Here is an 11,071-nt window from a genome sequence, read left to right on the forward strand (position 1 = left end):
CTCGGAACACTCTAGAAGAGAAAATGACCTGTGTGGCTCTGCTAGTTCCTGGTAGATGCCGACACCTCTTGGCATTCCTTCTCTTGCAAATGTGCCTCTCCAGTTGTGGCCTCTGTCTCCACATGGCCATGTCCCTGGGTGTCTGCCTCTGTGTCTATCCTTATAAGGACACCAGACAAGGGCCCATCATAACTGAGCATGACCTCAACTTGATGACATGTGGGAAGATCCTATTTCCAAATAAGGTTGCCTTTGTAGGTTCAAGACTTCAACACAATCCAGCCCGTAATGTGAATACACAATGGATCCATGCGTGAACTGCACTTTCCTGAGAATAAGAAAGAAAGGGGAGGCGAAGTTTGGGGGAAACTCGACCAGGTCCCTACAGAGTCTCATTCCATTTTGCGTTGTTTTTTTTTTTTTTCTTTTCTTGATGAGATAGACTGTGGGCAGCAGTAAATCTCCAAGAGAAGCCAAAGGCCAGGATTTAGTGCCAGAAAGAAATACTTTAAAAAAAAATTTTTTTTTAATCAAAATCCCAAGGAGCTAGAAGCAGGAAAGGTGGGGTACAGTCCAGGGAGAGGACCAGGAGACATTCAGAGCTCGGGAGATGGCATTCGGGATGGGAGAGGCTGATGTCACCCCCATGCCCCTGCATGTGGGGCCAGAGACCAGCCTCACCTAGGAGGGCTCTTCTCTAAGAAAGGGGATGTCTCCCAGATAATGACCGAGCACCCTGGCACGCCCACCCACCACCCTACAGCAAAGCCCAGCAGGGATAAGCCTCAACAGGGATGTAAAGCCTTCTCTTAACACGCCAGTGCCTCCTTCCTGGCTTGAAGGTCCGCAGAGAATGCCTGGACATTTCCAGGGAACCAGAAATAGGAATGAGAGAGAGCAGGATACGGGAAAGGGGGAACCAAGGAACCATATATACCTACGGTCCAAATTCAATTAAAAAAGACACACATACACAGTGTCAGGTCCATGGCTGGCTAGTCAGAAGAGCATGTGACTCTTGGTCTCTTGGTCATGAGTCTGAGCCCCACGCTGGGGCACCTCCGTGTGTTTCCAGGTGAGTGTGTCCGTGTAGTGTGAGCACATGCAGTGGTGTTTCATCACTGTTTTAATTAGATTTCCCTCATGACATAGGACATGGAACACGTTCTCACGAGCTTGGTTGTCATCTCTGCATCTTCTTTGATTAGGTGTCTGTTCAGAACTTTGCCTCACTCTTTGGCATGGCCCATCGCAGAGCAGGAGTCTAGTTTTAATGAGTTCTTTCATGGACCATGTCTCTGCTGCTGTATCTACGAAGAGACTGCCACAGCCAGGGTCATCTCTGTTCTCTCCTAAGACATCTAACAGCAGTTTCATAGTGGGGTGTGTGTGGGTTTTTTAAAGATTTTATTTATTTGACAGAGAGACACAACGAGAGAGGGAACAGAAGCAGGGGGGGTCAGGGAGGGAGAAGCAGGCTTCCTGCCAAGCTGGGAGTCTGATGTGAGGCTCGATCCCATGACCCTGGGGTCATGACCTGAGCCAAAGGCAGACGCTTAACCCACTGAGCCACCCTGGTGCCCCAGCATTGCGAGTTTTACCTTTAGGTCTAGAATCCATCTTGAATCAATTACCTTCTCACAGGATTTGTATTATAGACAACTGAAAGTTAAAATTGGTAAGGATACAAAACCACAATGAGCTACCACCTCACACCGTCAGGATGGCTAAAATTAACAATGCTAGAAACAACAGATGTTGGCGAGGATGCAGAGAAAGGGGAGCCCTCCTACACTGTTGGTGGGAATGCAAGCTGGTGCAGCCACTCTGCAAAACAGCATGGATGTTACTCAGAAAGTTGAAAATAGAGCTACCCTATGACCCAGCAATACTACTGGTTATTTACCCAAAGTATACAAAAATACAGGTTTGAAAGGGCACATGCACCCCAATATTTGTAGCAGCATTATCAACAATAGCTGAACTATGGAGAGGGCCCACATGTCCATCGACTGATGAACAGAGAAAGAAGATGTGGTGTATACATACAGTGGAATATTACTTAGTCGTCAAAAATGAAATCTTGCCATTTGCAACAACATGGTTGGAGCGAGAGGGTGCTAAATTAAATGAAACAAGTCAGAGAAAGACAAATACCATATGATCTCACTCATATGTGGAATTTAAGAAAGAAAACAGATGAGAATATGGGAAGGAAGGGGAAAAAATGGATAGAGAAACAAACCATAAGAGACTCCTAATGATAGAGAGCGTGCTGAGGGTTGATGGAGGAGGGGGTGAGGATGGGCTACATGGGGATGGGGATCAAGGACACCTGTTAGGACGAGCACTGGGTGTCGTATGTAAGAGATGAATCACTGGGTTCTACCCCAGAAGCTAATAGTGCACTGTATGTTAACTAACAAAATTTAAGTTAAAAAAAAATAGAGAAAAATAAATAAATAAAACTGATAAGGTTAGCTAAGATCTCAAAGAGGTAAGATAAGCTTTTTACCTTGATTGCGCTGAATGTATTATAGGTACACACCCAAACTCATCGTATTATATACATTAAGTATGTTCATTTTTAATATATCAGTTGTATGTTGTTATTTTTTTAGAAGAAATTGATGTGCCTTACATATCAACAAACCAAGTATTGGTATTCAGACAACAAGGCCAAGGTTGTGCTCTTAATGTTAAAAACCCTCATTTAGGGATGCCTGGGTGGCTCAGTGAGTTAAGCATCTGCCTGTAGCAAAGGCCATGATCCCAGCATCCTGGGATCGAGCCCCGCATCAGGCTCCCTGCTCAGCGGGAAGCCTGCTTCTCCCTCTCCCACTCACCCTGCTTGTGTTTCCTCTCTCACTGTCTCTCTCTCTGTCAAATAAATAAATAAATTCTTTTAAAAAGAAAAAGAAACTATACCCTAATTAAAACCATATACAGAAATTTTGGATCTAAAACAAAAAAGAAACCTGATTTATGTTGCCATCCTCAGGAAGGACAGCCAGGTCTTCCCGTCAACTAGGACTATTGAGGTCCCAAAGTATTTTTCAAAAAGCACCTGGAGGTTTATTTAAATACCCAACAAGTACTAGTAATACCGTTAATGGGACCAGTAACATCCCAGAACGTAGAGCCCGAGATACTGGTCACAAGCAGGAGGTTGGACCCCGCGTTCAGCCTTGTATTCTTATCTCATCGATGGCTCCATTGAAGAAGGCTTTAAGGACATCTCTCCTGCTGTGAAAGGACTCAGCAAGTCTTCTGGGAATGAACACTTGGGCCCCCAAGTGATCAGGTAAGTGAAGCTGTTCAACACACTCACTTAGCAGGATCAAGGCTGACGTCGGAGTCCGACGGACGAGAGCGACTGTGCTGACGTCCGCTGTGAGGCCGCTGGGCTGTGTCTTGACGGCCGCCACCTGGTACCTTCAGGGGCTCCCGAGGCCCTGGGGGGACACCGCAGTGGCTGGTGCATCAGCAACAAAGGGACCACCTCCTGTCTGATGCTCTTCAGAGGCCATGTGACCCGACAGGTGCGGAACTATTCCAAAATCTTTATGTGCAAGGCGGTGGGAAAAAGAGCCATCCCGACATAATTAAACGTGCACTTTTGTGTCAGAAAACCATTCTGGCCCACTCTGGTTTTCCCAGTGACATTATGATAAAGGCAAAAGGTGCATTAAAAGCTTTGGATCTATACTGAGGTCGTAAAATCTTGCACATAGACAGTTCCTGTCTCGGGAGTCATATGGCAGAAACAGACCACTAAAAGCTGCAGAAAGTTCTCCAGCAGCTGCCTCCGGCTGCTCTCGGGAGCCCAGGGAACGCTCGCCCGTTGAACGCTGAAGCCCACCCATGATGCTATATTAAAGATACACTTTACTCAAACAAAAGAATTTGTTTTCTATTTATTCTCTTGGAAAAATGAATTGAGAAATGAAATATTAGACCTGCCTCATTTTTCAGGATGAAATTCTGATGAGCCTCTGGGTCGACACCAAGCCTGGAGAGGTGGCCTTGCCCAGAGCTGTTGCGTCTCAAGTGGTGGGAGTTCAGCCTGACAAAACTCCAGGGGCGGGACAGAGCTTCTCATGAGGAAAATGTCTTCATCATGGCAAAGTGGCCGTGCCAGGAAGAAAGCGAAATGAGGAAATGTGTGTTGGGGTGGACGGTTACCCCTGAAGTCCTGGACAGCTGGGCCTCGGAAGGACAGACTGGATGCCGGCTGCCCCAGGGTGAGGGGACTCTCAGAGCCACACTCCGTCCCGCAACAGGAAGGACCATTTTCCTGGCAACAGAAAGATTCATCACACATTTCACAAAGGAGACACAAAGTTCAGTAATGCGAGACCTTGATTTACAGTGGCCTCCTGATTTATAGTTGTGTATTTTTAAACTACGCTATTTAAAACACGGCTAATTTAAAAGCTAGCGCATAGGCACCATCTGATTCTTGCTAAAGATTTACTCTGCACTAATACGAAAATTATTCTGTCTGCGTTATTCCCACTTCTCCCACACCAAGCTCCAACCTCCTATAAAACTGCTTGTCGGGTGATAGATATTGGTTTCCTCGGGGTAGTTACTCTCTCTTTGTCTTTTTATCCCCCCCCCCACCCCCAATACAGTTCAAACACTACAGACACAGCACGCAAAAGATGCAGCAGCGGTCTGGTGAGTAAAGCAGCGAGTGCTTTTAAAAGGGCCCTTCCCGCTGGCGTGACCGGCCTCTGCAAATGCCCTGTTTCGGTCAGAGGGTAAGTAGACACAACAACACCCTCCTCTTGCGGATACGGACACGGCCTGCCCCCCCTGCCCACTGAAGCGAGGAGGGCCAACCAGCCCCCTCTTCCGGCTTTGTACCCTCATCCCGCTGCCTCTAGGATCATAGGGGACTTTAAAAAGCCTGGGAAAGGGCCTGTCTCATGGCAAACGTGCCATAAATGTTAACCGTCCTCATTAACACAGAAACGTGAAATTCTATTCAAGCTCATCATTGTTAGCACAAGACCAGCAGATAAGTTTTGGAGAACCTGTTCAAATTCTCCGAAGAAGTGCGTATGTTGCAACTCCAGTTGTAACCCAACCATAGTGGGCTCACTCTCTCCCGCAGGAACCTCGAACCCCAAATCACCAAGTCAGGGATCCCAACTCGGTTGCTGTAAAATTTTCAAACATCTCCACTTCAAGCAACCAGCAAACAGGTGCTTGCTAAAGACATTTATGCCAGGCACTGAGAAATCAAAAAAGCGTGACCCTTCCTTGGATAAAACCATAGGAACCAGCCACCAGCCACCACGATGCCTCGACGGTCAGGAGGAATGCTCCAAGAGAGGGTGTGGGGCCTTCTGAGGAGAGGACCCAAGGTCAATCTCAAAACAGAGGTCGTGTGTGGCTAGCTGCACGAAAAGGCATACCTGGGAGAATGGGCAGGGGGAGGCTGGAGAGTAAGCTGGAGGGCAGCGTCGCTCCTTTTGGGGATGTCTGGGCGGGATGGTACAGCTGTGCCGCTGGCCTCCAGGGATTCCAGCCTTGGTCTCCGGAGCACATCTCCTGTGACCCGCACGAGCTGTCACCTTCACAGCACCCCCAGACACAGCGAGGACGGAGGAGACCGTGCTTACACTGAGTCTGAGCATATTAAAGTGCTGGTGATTTCAGCCAGTGAATATATACTAAGGAGGATTTTAGGCTAATTGAAAAATCTATTTCAAAATTCAAATGATGATTAGCTTGCTCTAGTGCAAGCAAGATACAGCACAAGCAAGACCAAGCAGCCGTGGAGAAAATGGAGTTTTACGAGTCCACGTAAAAACGGACGTCCTCAGTCTATCCCGGCCCAGAGCACAGTAAACATCAGGACAGACGGTCTCACGCGGAAACGCTGATGGGAAAAGCACACATCCAAGATTGCCCTGCGTGGACACAAGCCCGCCTGACGACCAAGCCTTGCACAGAAGCAGCAAAACAATTTCGTTCCCGAAAAGAGTGAGAAATCCCGCAGAACTAGTGAAACGGCAGAACAAAGACCTAGAAGGTGCAGGCCCCGCGTGGAGACCGTAACTGCCTTAATTCAAGGGCATTTAGGCAATGCTGCAAAGGGGGGGGGGGGGGGGCGTCTCTAGACAGGAGGAAGCCGCGGAGAGGGAAGCGCGTACAGAAAGAGCAGGAAGGAGTAATGAAATCTAATGGCGCATCTGAAATAGAGCCAGAAGCAGACAGAGCTTTACTGACCGCGGGGCCCGTACCCAGGGACGAAGGTTTCCTAAGGACTTCGGTAATCAGGAATGAGATTGATCACCGAAATGAAAGCCATGGCATTAATAATGAAGGGATCAATGACACAGACAAATATATTTACAGACCATCGCCTCGGCTTGAAGACGGCAAAGGCCCAGCTGCATCACCGCTTTCAGATTTATTTATAGATCAGTGTCTTCACGTGATAAACAGTTGGCTTGTGAACGAAAAACACTGAAGATCACAACAGACAACTACGACTTTTGTTCCTTTTCTTTACTGCACGAGGGAGGTCAGCGCAGGTCTGTGCCTCAGGGACAACTCCTTAGTCCTCTGGTGAGTGGTGTCCAAGGGCGGGCACCCTACGGCTGACCTCTACCAGACACAACACTCAAGGCCCGTGCACACTCGTCTAAAAGCCAAGGTGCCCTGGTGCTCCTCCCATGGAAAAGTCCTTCCCCACGTCTGACCTGCCCCTGGGGGCTGCAGTTGAACGCCGCCCGAGTGCCGTCGAGAGGGAGCCCGGACCTTGGGGCTCTGGACCCAGACTTTCCGTGGTTGATTAACGTAGCGAGGGAAAGACTCTCAAAAGTTCTTTTTTGCTCCGATGTGACTGCACTTGGGCGTTCCAACAAATACTTGAGTGGCCACTGCCAGCCAGGAACAGAAGCAGGTCTGGGGGCCCGCACATGGCTGCCGCAAGCGGGAGAAGACAGAAGCTGAGCTGTCCGACTGGGGGTACAGAGGGAGCCACCAAGGGAAGCAGGAAGCTGTGTTTGGGCGAAGCAGGGGGGTGATCGTGCAGAAGGGGCACTTCAAGCCAGAGGGCAGTGAAGGAGGTACGGGACGGAGTGAACCGCCAAACCAGGACATGTGCAGAAGGGAGGCCAGTGTGGGGCGCGGCGGCGGGGACCCAAGTGGGCTGAAAGGCTTTGAACGTGGTTCTTCCAGGAGCCACAAAAGATCTTCCGCGGGAGAACGGCAAGGAGAGACTCAGGGTGAGATGGAGCACTGTGGCAGCCCATGGACTGGAGAGAGCCAAAGGCAGGAGCTGCCCGGGGCAGGGGCCCCCGGGATGGAGAGGAGGAGACTCTGGTCTGGCTGAATGCTCTCCGGCAGGGCACCAGTGTGGATGCTGGGGAAGACCTCTGGGCTGGGGTTCAGCAGGCCGGGTGGTGAAGGAGGCAGAAGAAGGAGGTGTGTGCGACCTCGCAGCCAAGGGCCACCGACAAGGTCACCCACAAGATGGCGAAGATGAAACCCCGGAGGTGCTGTGAAGGAGAGGCTGTGGGGACAGGGGCTCACTCCCACGACTGCAGCACAAACGGGCACAGCTCTGGGGTTGCAAATGTGGCATTATCGATGCGTTCAAAAAATACCCGTATCCAGTTCCTGGAAGCAACTTCCAGGATGACGGTGGCACGGAGCTTGTACCCAAGCCCTGCAGACGCACACACGACGCGTGCTAGAGTGTTTGTTAGGAGAGCAAGGGCTGGGTTTTCAAGCGGAAACCATGAATATTCTTCATCAGCACCCGTCTACGAGAGCGGAGCCCTTCAAGCCACTGGAAGGAGTGGTGGATCCCAGTTCAGGCCTCTCCGATGCCTGGGTCATCCTGGAGGCTGTGGAACGCAGATTCTAACTCGGGCCTAGGGGGACTCCAGTGCTGTGTTCCCCGTAGGCCTCTGCTCAGCAGCGGTCAGGCCCCAAGTCGCTGACGTGAAAAGAAACCTAAGCTGTATCTCTCATAGATTGCAAGACAATAGATCCTCTTTTGGTAAAAAATAATAATCACTATCATCACCATCATAATGCAAGTTAGTATACACGTTGGATATCCAGAAGGATACACATTCCTGGATAAAAGAGCACACAGAGGACGTCCCTCTTACGTTACATGTGTAACCACGATGCTTCCGGTCTGGGGCGCCTGGGGGCTCCGTCAGGCAAGCGTCCACCTGCAGCTCAGGTCCTGATCCCAGGGTCCTGGGATCGAGCCCCGCATTGGGTTCCCTGCTCAGCAGGGAGCCTGTTTCCTCTCCCACTCCCTCTGCTTGTGCCGTCTCTTTCTCTGTCAAATAAATAAAATCTTTAAAGAAAAAAAAAGCTTCCATTTTTTTATGATGAGCTGGAATAATTTTGCATCAGAAAAACAATTTTTAATTTTATTTATTTGACAGAGAGAGGGAGAGACCACAAGTAGGCAGAGAGGCAGGCTGAGAGAAAGCGAGAAGCAGGCTCCCCGCTGAGCAGAGAGCCCGATGCGGGGCTCGATCCCAGGACCCTGAGACCATGACCTGAGCTGAAGGCAGAGGCTCAACCCACTGAGCCACCCAGGCGCCCCAGAAAAAATATTTTTAATCAACATGTGCATTGAAACAAAAAAAAGTTTGTGAGCCGAAGTGTTATGGACAGAATATTTGTGCCCCCCCCCCCCAATTCACATGTTCAAGTCCTCACCCTCAGTGCGGTCGTGTCTGGAGGGGGACCTCGGAGGTGAGTAGGGCGTGAGGTGGAGCCCCAGGCTGGGATTAGAGCTTTAACAGAAGGGACCCCAAGCCCTTCCTCATCCTTCCACCATGTGAGGACAGAGCGAGAGGTCATCGTGACCAGTTAGGGGGTCTCCCAAGACACGGAGATTACCAGCATCCCGACCTTGGACCTTCAGCTTCTGGCACTGGGAGGCCCCGTCTGCGGCGTTCTGTCACAGTTGGACGAAGACACAGTTAAAGGCTACGCTTCACGTCGTGTCTCATTTTACTCTTAATAGATCATTCATGCTATTACTTGTAAAAGGCTCTCAGGCAAAGCCCCAACCCGCAATTCTTTCCAGGCTGGGGCGCAAGTGTCTGATGCAACGGCCTCACGTATGCCCTTCCATTCTGACCCGCCTCGGTCAGCCCTGCAGGCAGGTGGGTGAGCTTTTCACCATGCAAAAGTTCTTTAGGCCACACCCCCACACCAAACACTGAGACCCTCCGCTCTCCCTAAAGCATTCCCCTGGTTTCCTTGTGCTCCCAGAATGAAAACGCAGTGGGGGCTGCCAAACCTGTCACACCTAGCCCTGCCCCGCAGCTGCTTGTTTCCTGCACGAGCCTCCCCACGTGCCCGCGCCAGCGGCCGCTGCTACCCCTTGCTCCGGGCCCTCGCTGCATGGGCCCTGTGCCGTTAACGGATGCTTTTACGCTTTCACTCCTTGTCTTGACAACAAGACGGTGCTGCCGCGGCTTGCCCTGCCCCCAGCAGCTCTCACTGGGAAAGAAGAGTCTCCTTTCCGGTGGGGCTGAGGCAGTCTGCAGGTTGGGAACAGAGCTCCTCCAAGTGCGAAGCAGCCAGAAAAAAATGCCAAAGGTCGGGGCACCTGGGTGGCTCAGTGGGTTAAAGCCTCTGCCTTTGGCTCAGGTCATGATCTCAGGGTCCTGGGATCGAGCCCCGCATCGGGCTCTCTGCTCAGCGGGGAGCCTGCTTCCCCCCTCTCTGTCTGTCTCTGCCTGCTTGTGATCTGTCTGTCAAATAAATAAATAAAATACTTTTTTAAAAAAATGCCAAAGGCCTCCCTCACTTTAGGGTTTCAAGATTGACCCCCATCAGCCCCTCCTGGAGTCCTAGAATCCGTGGCGTCAGAGCAGAACCTCCTTGATAAGGAAGCCAGGGCCAGCCCAGGGCTCAGAATGATTCACAAACGCCCCGTGATCTGGGAAGTCATGGACAACAACGGCCCGAGTGACAACAGGCCCAACCGCCACCCCTGCCCCAGGACTCTGTATCAGTGAATGGATTTGATTCATTTGGGTCCTGTCAAAATGGGTTAGAAACAAGCATCTCTGGCTCCCTCTCCCCAGTGAGTATCTGAGAAATTCTTCAATGAGAGGGGAGCACGGACCCCAGCGCGTGACAGCAGAAGCCGGAGCCCAGCAGAACCTGGAGGTGAGGACATGGAGACAAGCTTTCTCATCCCTGCTCTCGCTTCGCCCCTGGGTACGGCCAGGGCCCGGGAGGGCAGGCACCCAGGAAAGCAGTGGTGGGCCAGCACCCTATGCACCTGCTCCTGAGCCCCAGACTCCCAGGACTGGAGCTGCCCCCGGGGGACCCTGCCTCCCCTGACACTTTTCTCTACGAGCTCGGTGACCTGCACCAGCTGACATCACGGTGTCTCTCCGCCCTGAAGGCTCCTACCTTCAGCCTTTGCCACACTCACTCCCAGTGTCCGTAGCCCAGGAGAACAAGCCCTCACGGAGGCATGGGGAGCACCGCAGCCCCCAATGAAGATGAAAGGAGACCACTAGCAGCTTCAGACAAGGGTGAGGATGGGACAGACGAGAACAGAGGGCCTGGCAGAGGCCCTGGGGCACAGCAAGAGGGAAGCACTGCACACTGCACCGTGAAAACGAAACGAGGAAGTTACTTTGTAAAACCCAGTTGGTCTTTTTTTTTTTTTTAAAGATTTTATTTATTTATTTGACAGACAGAGATCACAAGTAGGCAGAGAGGCAGGCAGAGAGAGAGGGGAGGAAGCAGGCTCCCTGATGAGCAGAGAGCCCGATGCGGGGCTCGATCCCAGGACCCTGGGATCATGGCCTGAGCCGAAGGCAGAGGCTTAACCCACTGAGCCACCCAGTTGGTCTTTACAACAGCCCGGTGGGTGGCAGTCATCCGCCCATTCCGCAGATCAGCTGAGCCTCGGAGAGTTCACACAGCTGGGAAGCGGAGAGGTCAGGGTTTGAACCCAGCCCCAGAGCACCCTGAGTTCTGCACTTTTATTGGGTTGTGACTCTTGTCCTTTCCAAAGCTTTTCTCCCCTGCTCACCGGCAGGCCCTGGTG

The 11,071-nt window shown here is 51.3% G+C and overlaps 1 long non-coding RNA gene across 1 annotated transcript; it reads right to left on the minus strand.

Annotated features, from left to right (window-relative positions):
* Positions 1 to 3,902: 3,902 nt before the first annotated feature.
* On the minus strand, positions 3,903 to 10,671 carry LOC131829998 (uncharacterized). Its single transcript, XR_009353059.1, has 2 exons — positions 10,426 to 10,671; positions 3,903 to 4,297 (listed from the first exon to the last, which is right to left on the minus strand). It is a non-coding gene; the product is annotated as an uncharacterized LOC131829998 (long non-coding RNA).
* Between the last annotated feature and the right edge of the window lie 400 nt (positions 10,672 to 11,071).

The sequence above is a fragment of the Mustela lutreola genome, chromosome 4 (assembly GCF_030435805.1).
Source record: "Mustela lutreola isolate mMusLut2 chromosome 4, mMusLut2.pri, whole genome shotgun sequence".
Lineage (NCBI taxonomy): Eukaryota > Metazoa > Chordata > Mammalia > Carnivora > Mustelidae > Mustela > Mustela lutreola.